This window comes from Halictus rubicundus, chromosome 8 (genome assembly GCF_050948215.1).
Source record: "Halictus rubicundus isolate RS-2024b chromosome 8, iyHalRubi1_principal, whole genome shotgun sequence".
In the NCBI taxonomy this organism is placed as follows: Eukaryota; Metazoa; Arthropoda; class Insecta; order Hymenoptera; family Halictidae; genus Halictus; species Halictus rubicundus.
In genome coordinates, this window is record NC_135156.1 from 17,657,505 (window position 1) to 17,668,376 (window position 10,872).

The 10,872-nt window shown below is 45.8% G+C and overlaps 1 protein-coding gene across 2 annotated transcripts in view; it reads right to left on the bottom strand.

Moving 5' to 3' along the window:
* The window catches only part of LOC143356487 (uncharacterized), a 79,089-nt gene extending 75,445 nt beyond the window's left edge, over positions 1–3,644 (bottom strand). For both annotated transcript variants that reach the window (XR_013082679.1, XM_076792218.1), the window contains exon 1: positions 3,534–3,644. The gene's annotated coding sequence lies outside the window, so the exon portion shown is untranslated. The remainder of the gene's footprint in view (positions 1–3,533) is intronic.
* Positions 3,645–10,872: the final 7,228 nt, after the last annotated feature.

Here is a 10,872-nt window from a genome sequence, read left to right on the forward strand (position 1 = left end):
CACCGGCAAACAGATCGATCTTCGGGGGTCCGCGCGCGCGGAGCAGAGCGGAGCGAAGCGGAGAGGAGAGGAGAGGAGCGGCCGCCGCTTTTCACCGATTTTCGCCCGGCAAACGACAAAACCGATCCCTCGGGACTCGGGAGGGCCACGGGTAAAACCGGATCGAACCCGAAAGACGACCTGTCCCGTGCAACGTGAACGTTTTAGAGAAGCCTGATCGAACCACCGGCTTCGGAAAGTTCCCTCTGCGCCGGGCCTTCCCTCCGATTGGTCCGCGGAATTTAGTGCTCGGGGGAACACGACTTTCGGTTTAATTCCGTCGAGATTCGCCAAGAGAGAAAGAGAAAGAGAGAGAAAGAGAGAGAGAGAGAGAGAGAGAGAGAGAGAGAGAGAGAGAGAGAGTCCGAAGAGGGGTTCAACGATTGTTATGGGAATAACACGGCCCCGGATACCGACCCTGCAACCCCGTGTGTTGCCGCTGATTTCTCGCCCCCGATGTTTACTGCTCCGACGTCTTCTAAAACGACGCTTCGAAACGTTAGTATCGCGCCGGGAGTTGCACGTTTACGAACCCCGTGAACGAATATCATAAAAGTTCCTCGCGGACGGATTCACCACTGATGAAACGATTTAAACACCGAATAGATGATGGAACAAATTTTAGTCTTGATTAGGACAAGCCTTAACCCTTTCCTTTAGAACCTTGACTTGAATTCTTGCGCCAACAGTTGTTTCACCGATTGATCATTCAACTTTTATGCAACAACTGTAGGTGATGTTAGGTCGTCCCATAAGTTCGTGCAGTTTAGTCTTGTACCATTTGAATTCTAAAAATAAAATATGTAATCACCGTTTCGTCCCACGACCTTAACCCTTTCATTTAGTCCCTTGACTTGAATTCTTGCGCCAACAGTTGTTTCACCGATTGATCATTCAACTTTTATGCAACTACTGTAGGTGATATTAGGTCGTCCCATAAGTTCGTGCAGTTTAGTCTTGTACCATTTAAATTCTAAAAATAAAATATGTAATCACCGTTCCGTTCCACGACCTTAACCCTTTCCTTCATTCCCTTGACTTGAATTCTTGCGCCAACAGTTGTTTCACTGATTGATCATTCAACGGTAACGATTTTATGCAATATTAGGTAAAGTAGGTGATATTAGGACGTCCCATAAGCTCGTGCCGTTTACTCTTGTACCATTTAAATTGTAAAAATAAAATATGTAATCACCCTTTCGTTCCACGACCTCTTCTGACCCCTATTTGGCAAAGACATCATACCGTCACTATACTGCGGTTTTTCATTAAAATACTTTTCAATGGTGAATAATATAAACATATCCACGGCACGGACTTATGGGACGACCTAATATTTCTCAGTTGTTCTCTGCATAGACTAGCACAGCTGCGAGAACATAATTAAATTAGAGGAGACATCCTCTGGATCGCGGAGGGTTCAGGAAAAGCGATCCAGAGAATGCCAATGGCAAGCAGAAGAATGTTTCGTATCGGGAAGAACCGGAAGTGTGTATCGAAGAACCGGAAGTGCGTGGAAAAGCTTCTGGATCGACCTAGACTGCAAATTTTATGCATTCATGAAAGTTGTTCTTTACGTAGACTAGCAAAGCTGCACACGAAAGCGTAATTAAATTAGAGGAGACATCCTCTGGATCGCGGAGGGTTGAGAAAAAGCGATCCAGAGAATGTCAATGGCGAGCGAAAGAATGTTTCGTATCGGGAAGAACCGGAAGTGCGTGGGAAAGCTTCTGGGTCGACCTAGACTGCAAATTTTATGCGTTTATGAAGAACGAAATGAGTAACTGCAATTTGGGAGGAATCGAACAGTGTCGATACATCGCTTTCGACAGAAAACTCCAACCCCACAGAAAATTGTTATTTTGCATAAAGATCGGCAGTCTAATAATTTGGAGAGTTGTAAAGATTAAAGGAATCGAACAGTGTCGATACATCGTTTCCGACAGAAAACTCCAACCGCACAGAAAATTGTTATTTTGCATAAAGATCGGCAGTCCAATAATTTGCAAGGTTGTAAAGATTAAAGGAATCGAACAGTGTCGATACATCGTTTCCGACAGAAAACTCCAACCGCACAGAAAATTATTTTGCATAAAGATCGGCAGTCTAATAATTTGGAGAGTTGTAAAGATTAAAGGAATCGAACAGTGTCGATACATCGTTTCCGACAGAAAAAACTCCAACCGCACAGAAAATTATTTTGCATAAAGATCGGCAGTCCAATAATTTGTAAGGTTGTAAAGATTAAAGGAATCGAACAGTGTCGATACATCGTTTCCGACAGAAAACTCCAACCGCACAGAAAATTATTTTGCATAAAGATCGGCAGTCTAACGACTCCACGTTTGCTACAGGTAAACGGGATTAGGGAACCCGGCGATAATCAAGGACGAATTAGCGACGGCTTTGGAACGGGGTGGACATTTTAATGCGGTGCTGCATAGAATTCAATAATGCTTTCGGAATTGGTTATTCTATGAATGTCGACAATCAGTGACAAACAGATTAATCCGCGGAAAGAAAATGTATAATTTAAAACGCGTTTCAGGAACGGAACAGCGAAAGTCTGAGTGAGCAGAGAAACAGGGAATAACAATGCTAGGAAATAATTTGCTGTGGACAGAGGATGTACGATTTCAGAAACCTCGCATCGTGGGTAGGAAAATAACGCGAAGAATCGAAGTACTAGAAAATGATTGATCGCCCAACTAGAAACCCCGAAAAATTCCAAAAAATCAAAGTAAGTCAATTAATGAAATAAAAATTGCACAAAATTAAATGTACGATACCGAGTAATCCTCCAACATTCTTGCACGTTACAGATCCTAATCAAGTCTAGTACAATGAATCTATCAACGCAAAAAATTCATTTCAAAACCTGCACAAATAATTCCGTCACCCACATTCGGGCGACGCGGCGACGAACGTGTTAACACTAGTTAACACTAATTTTTTCTCTCACAATTACTGAAATTGTAAAAATGTTTTCATCGGAAACGTTTTAATGAACCTCTTCATCGAACCACATATTACAATAAAAGTTGTATGAAGTCTGAATGGGCTTGTCACTGTTACAAAGCAATATACGTCGGTCGCATTTATTGTTCGGTCGTTCTAGTGTTAAAGAACAAACGGCTTTCGGACTGAGTGTATGTGTGAGAAAACGACGAATAGCATAATCTACAGAAGCTTTCTGATTCCCTATAAGCCTGTCAAAGGATTCTCGGGAAAGAGAGTCGACGAGCGCTGTATTCCGACGGAGGTTTACAAACAGGACTCGAGGAGAACAGTCCGTAGGATCCCGAGGACGATCTATGGCTCGCATAATCGGGATAGAAGGTGTCGTGGTGACCAGGATTCGCCGTTCCCGAAGGAAGGAAAGTTCGGGCGGCAGAGCTGCCTGGCGGACCGTCGCGGAAAAGTGCGCTCGGTTTTCCGACGAAACGGCTCGGTGCTGATGAACGTAGATCCGCATAGATCAAAGGTATACTTACATGTCCAAGTTGGGCCACGTTGAACGACCGGCCTAGGTAAGGACTGGCAGCGATGCGGCGACGCGTGTCAACGTCCGAGGACACGGCGTGCCGTTTCGTCTCGCTGTTCGTAGGTGTGCGTGCGTGCGTGATTGTCTTCCTCGGTGTGGCAAGTCAGATGAGACGGGGATCCTTTAGCGGGGCGTCGGTACTCCTCGTCATCTTGAGTCACTGGTACAAAACACAGCGCACACAGTCCTCGATCGGCACCGGAGACGCTCTCACTGTTCCTCACGCAGACCGAAAAACGAACGAACGAACGAACACCCCTGAACCGTCCAGGAGGCAGTTCTGCACTGAACTAGGCGCTCTCTCTATCTCTCTCTCTCTCTCTCTCTCTTCTCGCCGACAGAGAGAGAGAGGAAGCAGAGGGAGGTGGGGGAGGCGAAAGGGCGACGTCGAGGACGCGGAAGGCAGGTCAGGTTTGCGCGCGCGAGGCCGTCGACTCGGACGTACGCGACATCCACGACGGATAACAGCCGACAACGAGGCCGAAGATGACAAGCGACGGTGGTTGGAGAACCGACGACGACGACGACGACGATGCACAAGTCGGGATAGAGAGCACCTGGACACGCAGCACTTGGACCGAGCCGAGCCGAGACGAGCTGGCGAGCCAGAGGACGAGCGCACGGACGAACGAGGCGGCTCAGACCACCGGAGAAGGAGTAGGAGTGCGAAGAACGCCGGAGAAGAGGGGTGTACCGAGTGACGATCGGTGGGGGAGCGATTTCGGGCAAGGGTGGCGCGCGAGGGTGGCCCAACAGGGTGGCCGACGAGCCCCCGTACTTCTGCTCGTTTTCCCCCGAAATCTCGCTCTCTCCGCTTGCTCGCCCGTTTGCCTGGTTGCCTGCCTGCCTTGCCTACCTTGCCTCTCTGCCCGTTCTCGTGTCGCCTGTCTACCTGCCTAGCTGCCTAGCTGCCTAGTTGCCTACCTCCTGGCGTCGCCTGCCTCTGCCTGCTCGCCAGCCAGCTCGGTTTTGCTCACCCCTCTCCGGCACTGCCTCGATCCGCGCTTCCTCCAGCTCTCACTCTCTCTCTTTACCTCTATCTCTCTCTCTCTCTCTCTCTCTTTCTCTCTCTCTCTCTCTCTCTCTCTCTCTCTGTCTCTTTGGCTGCGCAGGACCCGCCACGACCCGGCCAAACCCAGACAGCCAGCGTGTAGGTACCGCGGGCTCGCATTCGAGGTAGCTCCAGCCACCCCAGCTGCTCCATCCCCTCCAACCACCCCCGTATCTCCATCAGGGACGTACACGCTCGGTGCCCGCACCCCCGACGATCCTCGAGGAATTTTCATTTCACGCCGGATCCAACGATTGACCTGTTACAGTCCGATCACGAGGCTGACTCCACGCTGGTAATTTCATCCCTCGACCCGGGACGAGTTGGTTCGTCGTTAGAGGTCCCTGTCAACGTTCCCCTTCCTCCGAATCCTTTGCGGACCACCGTTCCTTTAAGATATGAGAAATATTTTCCTCGGGAAGCTGAGTACAATGTCTTCAATCCTGGAAAAAAGCGAAGGTGTTATACTAGTTTTGATGTTACTGCGATGTTTGGATTGTTTGTCTACGATTTCAATACTTCCACCGAGAGCCTATTAAAGAATTTTGCTATGATTCTTCGATCATTGTCTTCTAGACGATCGTTTCAGAAGAAGTTTGTCGCACTGTATTCATTCGCGTAATTTCGAAAGGACCACTAGACAATTGGTAGGTGAAGTGTGATTAACTGAAAGGATTAATTCGTCGAGAAACCCTTTCGCTTCATCCTGTCATTGTTATCGGCGTCGACTACATGGTGTTATTGACATCGGTTCTAGACAAGTTTCAGTTACGGTAAGTGACTCGATTACTTTGGGGGTACCAATTACTGTTCCTGTATTAATTATACTTATTCTTGAAGCACAATGAATATTAAAAGAGAGATATTAATGTTTCTCTTTGAAATCGGTTAATATATATGTTTTATATCTCTTTTTGAAGATTGATTTCGCTTTAAAGATAAGTTTAATTAATATAGGCACAGTAATTGTTACCCCTACAGTAATTGGGATTTTATTTAACGTATCTAAATTGCACGTTGCTCGTTTCCTAGGAAAATTTTCGACCGAAATAGAACGTTTCGACCATTTGCCTAGAAAACCAGTATTTCCCGTTGATTGTAGGTCAAACGATAACTGTAATTGCTCCGATTGCAATTTTTTATGTCAACACCGATACAGATATCGTGGCAATCGCCAATGAAGCAATTTCACGGAGCGTTCCAGTTCTCAGACGCGGTGTAGGCCGCACCGTTAAGCAAATGAAACCGAAAAATTTCAGTGAACCCGATAAAAACGCAACGAAAACATCTACAATATTTGAGATTAACGCGGCTCGCCCGCCGCGTCTACCTTGGAACGAGATATGGAATTGATTCTCCGGCTGTAGAACGGAATTTTTGCGCTACTGTTTCCGGTGTAGCAGTTTCCGGGACCTGAACATTCCCATTTTTACACCGCGAAGTAAATTACTTTGATTTTCCGGAATTTTTCAGGATGCCGGGTCGACAGTCGAAGCGTTAATTCTCCGGTGGCCGAAGAAAAAAGTGCGAATCAGGATGATCGGAGACGTTAAATTTTGGACGTGAACGTTGATCACGTATGAAGGGCTCGTGAGCCAATCAGCGCGAGTTTCCTCACTCGAACTTGCTCGTTTATATTTTCAGCAAAATTTGCCCTACCTACCCTCTTCCACCTGTCCCTTTCTTGTCGAATAGAAACAGGCGGAGCTGCCGAATAATAATTCGCGCGACACAGAAGCGTCGACTGTGACCTCAACATTTTCCTGAGTCCTAGCCACTCGCATGCTGTCTCGCATTTTCTACAGAAAAATTACAAAAATGATAACGCTTCATCGAAGCTTTTTGGATGAACAAATATGTTACAGCTATCTATGAGGAAACCCGTGAACCACCGTGCACAATGAATCCGGATCTAGTCGCTCTTTTTAGAAGCTCGATTATCCGAAGTAAACAAGGACGCCTGAAAGTTCGTCTAATAGAATCTAATTAAATTTCCAGCTATAATCTCCATTGGAGATTTTTCTAAACAGCATTGCATATTGGTCCGCTCAGGTTGAACTATTTAAATTCGAAGCTTGTTGAGATCATAGAGACCTCGGATATCTTCGGTTCGGATAATCGAGGTTCTACTGTATCGTACACTTTGTAGAGCTCCATCTATTCGACGACCAATATATTTTACCTCAAAAAGAAGCAAGACAAAACGAAAATCTGTTAGGAACCGAGAGTCTCAAGGTCCACGGGGGTGGGTTTTCTATTTCGCTTTCGGTAGAAAATGGCGGAGCTGTTTCCGTTGGCGAATCGTCGACTCGAATTACCCGATCGAGGTACAACTCGTTATCTTCGCCGAAAATCGGTCACGCGACGTAACTTGGAAACGCGGATAGAAGCGCAACCCTCGACCGCGTGCCCCCATGTTTCGCGAACTTTTTCGCTCGACCCCGCTTTCGAGGAACGCCGTTTCCCCGAAGTTTCCCGGCCCTCTCGAAGCCGGGCCGGATCCCCTTTCCGTCGTCGATCGGCGACGTTTTCGCTCGGAACGCTGCAATTACTTAGCGGCGAACGCGGGGGCACGGCTTCGCGGTTTCTTCGCTAACTAATTCATGAGGGAGCCGGTCTTGAAAACTGTTGCGATATCGATCCCGGTCCCCGAAACGATCGCCGACCGGAACTTGTTTTCCCCGGTGTTAACGGGAACTCGATCCGAAAGTCTTCAAGTGAAATTGTCAGGCGAGGGGTCAACGCGTTCGCTGCCGCCATTTGTCTCGCTGCTTGGTATTGAAACGTTTGATCGAATGCGGCGCACCTCCTCCGCGTATTATTCAAACAACCTGCAAAAGTCGTGGAAAATCTGAATATTATTTTTGAAATCCTTGAGTAAATTGCTAGCTGGTTGAAATAGTAATTTTCGGAGGCGATCGATAATCCGACGATCACTTGGACGGCGTTCGATCAGCGTTCATTTTCATATCGGTAATTGTCATCCTTCCGACTAAACGCGCACGATTATTCTTCTTAATTAATTAGCGGGGGCCGTGGGCAGAGAGCAGTGGGGTTTGGAAGAAAAGCCCGATTCGGTCCTGCGGCCGGAAATTTATGCGAGCGGCGAGTAATACTCTCGCGACTGATATCGATGGTCCCGCGGGATCGTGCTCTTACAATTATTGTCCCGAAAATTTCCCCTCCTTCTCCCCTCCTCCAGCTGCGGGAGGCACACGGTTTTCCTTCCCTTTCTTTCTCTTTTTTTTCTCCGTGTGTGTGCGTGTTCACGGTGTGTTTGATTGCAGGCCATTCAAGGGGACGGAATGGGGCGGCGGAGGAGGAGAGAGAGAGAGAGAGAGCCATTTGCGAAGCGAGAAACAAAAAGCAACTGGATAAGAGGCAAGAAAGTAGGACGAGCAGTGTCTTCGGTCGCTTTCCTTCTACTCGAGACGGAGCAGCGGCCGCGTTTTTCTTCGGCCGTGAGAGGGTAATAGTCCTTGCGTGCTCGAAATAAAATTTTACTAATATTCCCGGGACGACGACCGGCTCGGAATTGTAGTTTCGTCGCTGTTAATCGCTTCCTGCGTTCCCGACACCCGCGACACCCTCCCCGAGCCGTGAATCCTCGCGATTTAGGATACTCGGCAACGCGACGCGACGCGACGCGACGGTGCGTATAAATGCATCAATTCTGACGAGAGCACTTCTGTGTTTTTAACGATTGTGAAACCAAATATCTAAAACTACTCGATCCACGTTGGCAACTGTAACATTATCACGCGTTTAGACCAAACGAACGAGTGCTTGTCCGGCCGCCACTCCGACGAAATTCGAATTTCAATCATGAAATTGTTCAGTTGAATTCAATAATGAAACTTCCAGCCGCGATTACGATTTCTTCGCCAGACGTAGTCACGAGGCCGAGTAAGGTCTGTGACTAAAATTGATTTGTTTATTTCATGTATCCTTTAAACACTCGCTTGCGGTCGACGTTTAACCCCTTGCCCTATCGAGTCAGACATGTGATGATGTTTCTGAACAGAGCGTAATAAATTGGTATGTTACTGAGTTCCTTTAAACCGAAATAAAATTCTATTTTGTTGTAGTTGATATATATCCTTTGTTTGAAATTCTGAACGATGGAGAATTTCTAATCTAAGTTCCTTTAAACCGAAATAAAATTCTACTTTGTTGTAGTTGATATATATCCTTTGTTTGAAATTCTGAACGATGGAGAATTTCTAATCTAAGTTCCTTTAAACCGAAATAAAATTCTATTTTGTTGTAGTTGATATACGATCCTTTGTTTGGAATTCTGAACGATGGAGAATTTCTTATCTAAGTTCCTTTAAACCGAAATAAAATTCTATTTTGTTGTAGTTGATATATATCCTTTGTTTGGAATTCTGAACGATGGAGAATTTCTAATCTAAGTTCCTTTAAACCGAAATAAAATTCTATTTTGTTGTAGTTGATATATATCCTTTGTTTGGAATTCTGAACGATGGAGAATTTCTTATCTAAGTTCCTTTAAACCGAAATAAAATTCTATTTTGTTGTAGTTGATATACGATCCTTTGTTTGGAATTCTGAACGATGGAGAATTTCTAATCTAAGTTCCTTTAAACCGAAATAAAATTCTATTTTGTTGTAGTTGATTTATATCCTTTGTTTGGAATTCTGAACGATGGAGAATTTCTAATCTAAGTTCCTTTAAACCGAAATAAAATTCTATTTTGTTGTAGTTGATATATATCCTTTGTTTGGAATTCTGAACGATGGAGAATTTCTAACCCTTTGCGCTCGAAGCCATTTTAACTCCAAAACGAAACATTTCTTCCGACCTAGAATATTTCCTTTCTATTTTTTCATGCTATACGAAAATGGTGCAATTTACTCGTACAGTACTGAAATGTTTAGTAATTTATTAAATACAAACAAATTTAAGAATGTAAAACTAATGATACAGGAATTTTTAGTGGCGCCTTACAGTCGCCATTCGAGTGCTAAGGGCTAATCTAAGTACCTTTAAACCGAAATAAAATTCTACTTTGTTGTAGTTGATATATATCCTTTGTTTGAAATTCTGAACGATGGAGAATTCCAAATCATTATAGTCAGAAAATAAATAGTAGTGCAAGGGGTTAGACGAGCAAGGATTTATCGAAGTGAGAATTGGTTCGTTTGATCGAGACCCGCCATTAGAAAGATTGAAATACAGAGCGTTTAATCTAAGGGGATTCCGACCAGGCTGAAGGGGAGCCGTGGCCGCGGTCGCTAAGTTTTTCCCACCCTCGAAGAAAACTGCTGCGAGATCAAATCGAGGAGAGAAAGTTCCGCTCGAAACAAAATGCTGATGGCACTGCGGGGGTAGTTTCGATGGAGGGCACGTGGGAGATTTTATCCGGGTGCTCGACGCCTCCGCTCCGCGCTCTCATGCTCTGCGCTCCATGCTGTGTGCTTCGCGCGCTATACTCCACAGTCGAATAATTCGCGGCCGCGACGCGTGTAACTCGCGCTCCGCCCGGAACTAACCGCGAATCCGAAGCGCGCGTCATCCCGGTTCGCGTCGACGCGAGATTGTTCCGCTAGGAGAGCACATAATGACGCGAAATTTCACATCACCGGGAAATGGGCCTCCGCGAGCCCAGACCCTCGTCGGAACCCGTCGAAACCCGCGAACCCGAACAAAAACTCGGTTTCGATCGTCCTCTTCTTCCTCTTCACGGTAAACCTACCGGAATTCTTCTCCGGCCATTTTTCCGTTCTTCCCAACGTTCTCCAATCAATTGTCATTGCATCGTTTTCGTTGATGGATTATCTTAATTCGTTTCAATTCAACACCGGAACTGCCGCGTCTCCCGGAAACGGGAATGTGTAGCGAATTTGGTTCTTGCAAAATGCAAGAAGGTTGATAGAGTACTCTCGGCGTCATACATTCTAACTTTTCCATTTCTATCTGATTCGATAAATTACCCTTATTTTATGGGATTTTCTGAGCTTCTCGGTTGGTGGTCGGCCATTTATTTACTGCGCGACTTCCCGTGTCCTCTGTCCTGTACAGACGCAACATTCAACAATTAAAATTCGTTACATATTCTTGCTTAGTAGCCCTCTACTTTCTCAGATAATTGCAAACGAATTTACAACTGGATATTTTGAGTGTTGATACAGCGGTGGTTGGGTGCTCCAACGTTCAACCATTTCGAATGTGTGCGGTTCCAGGAATTTTTCTCAACGCAACAAGTGGGAGGAT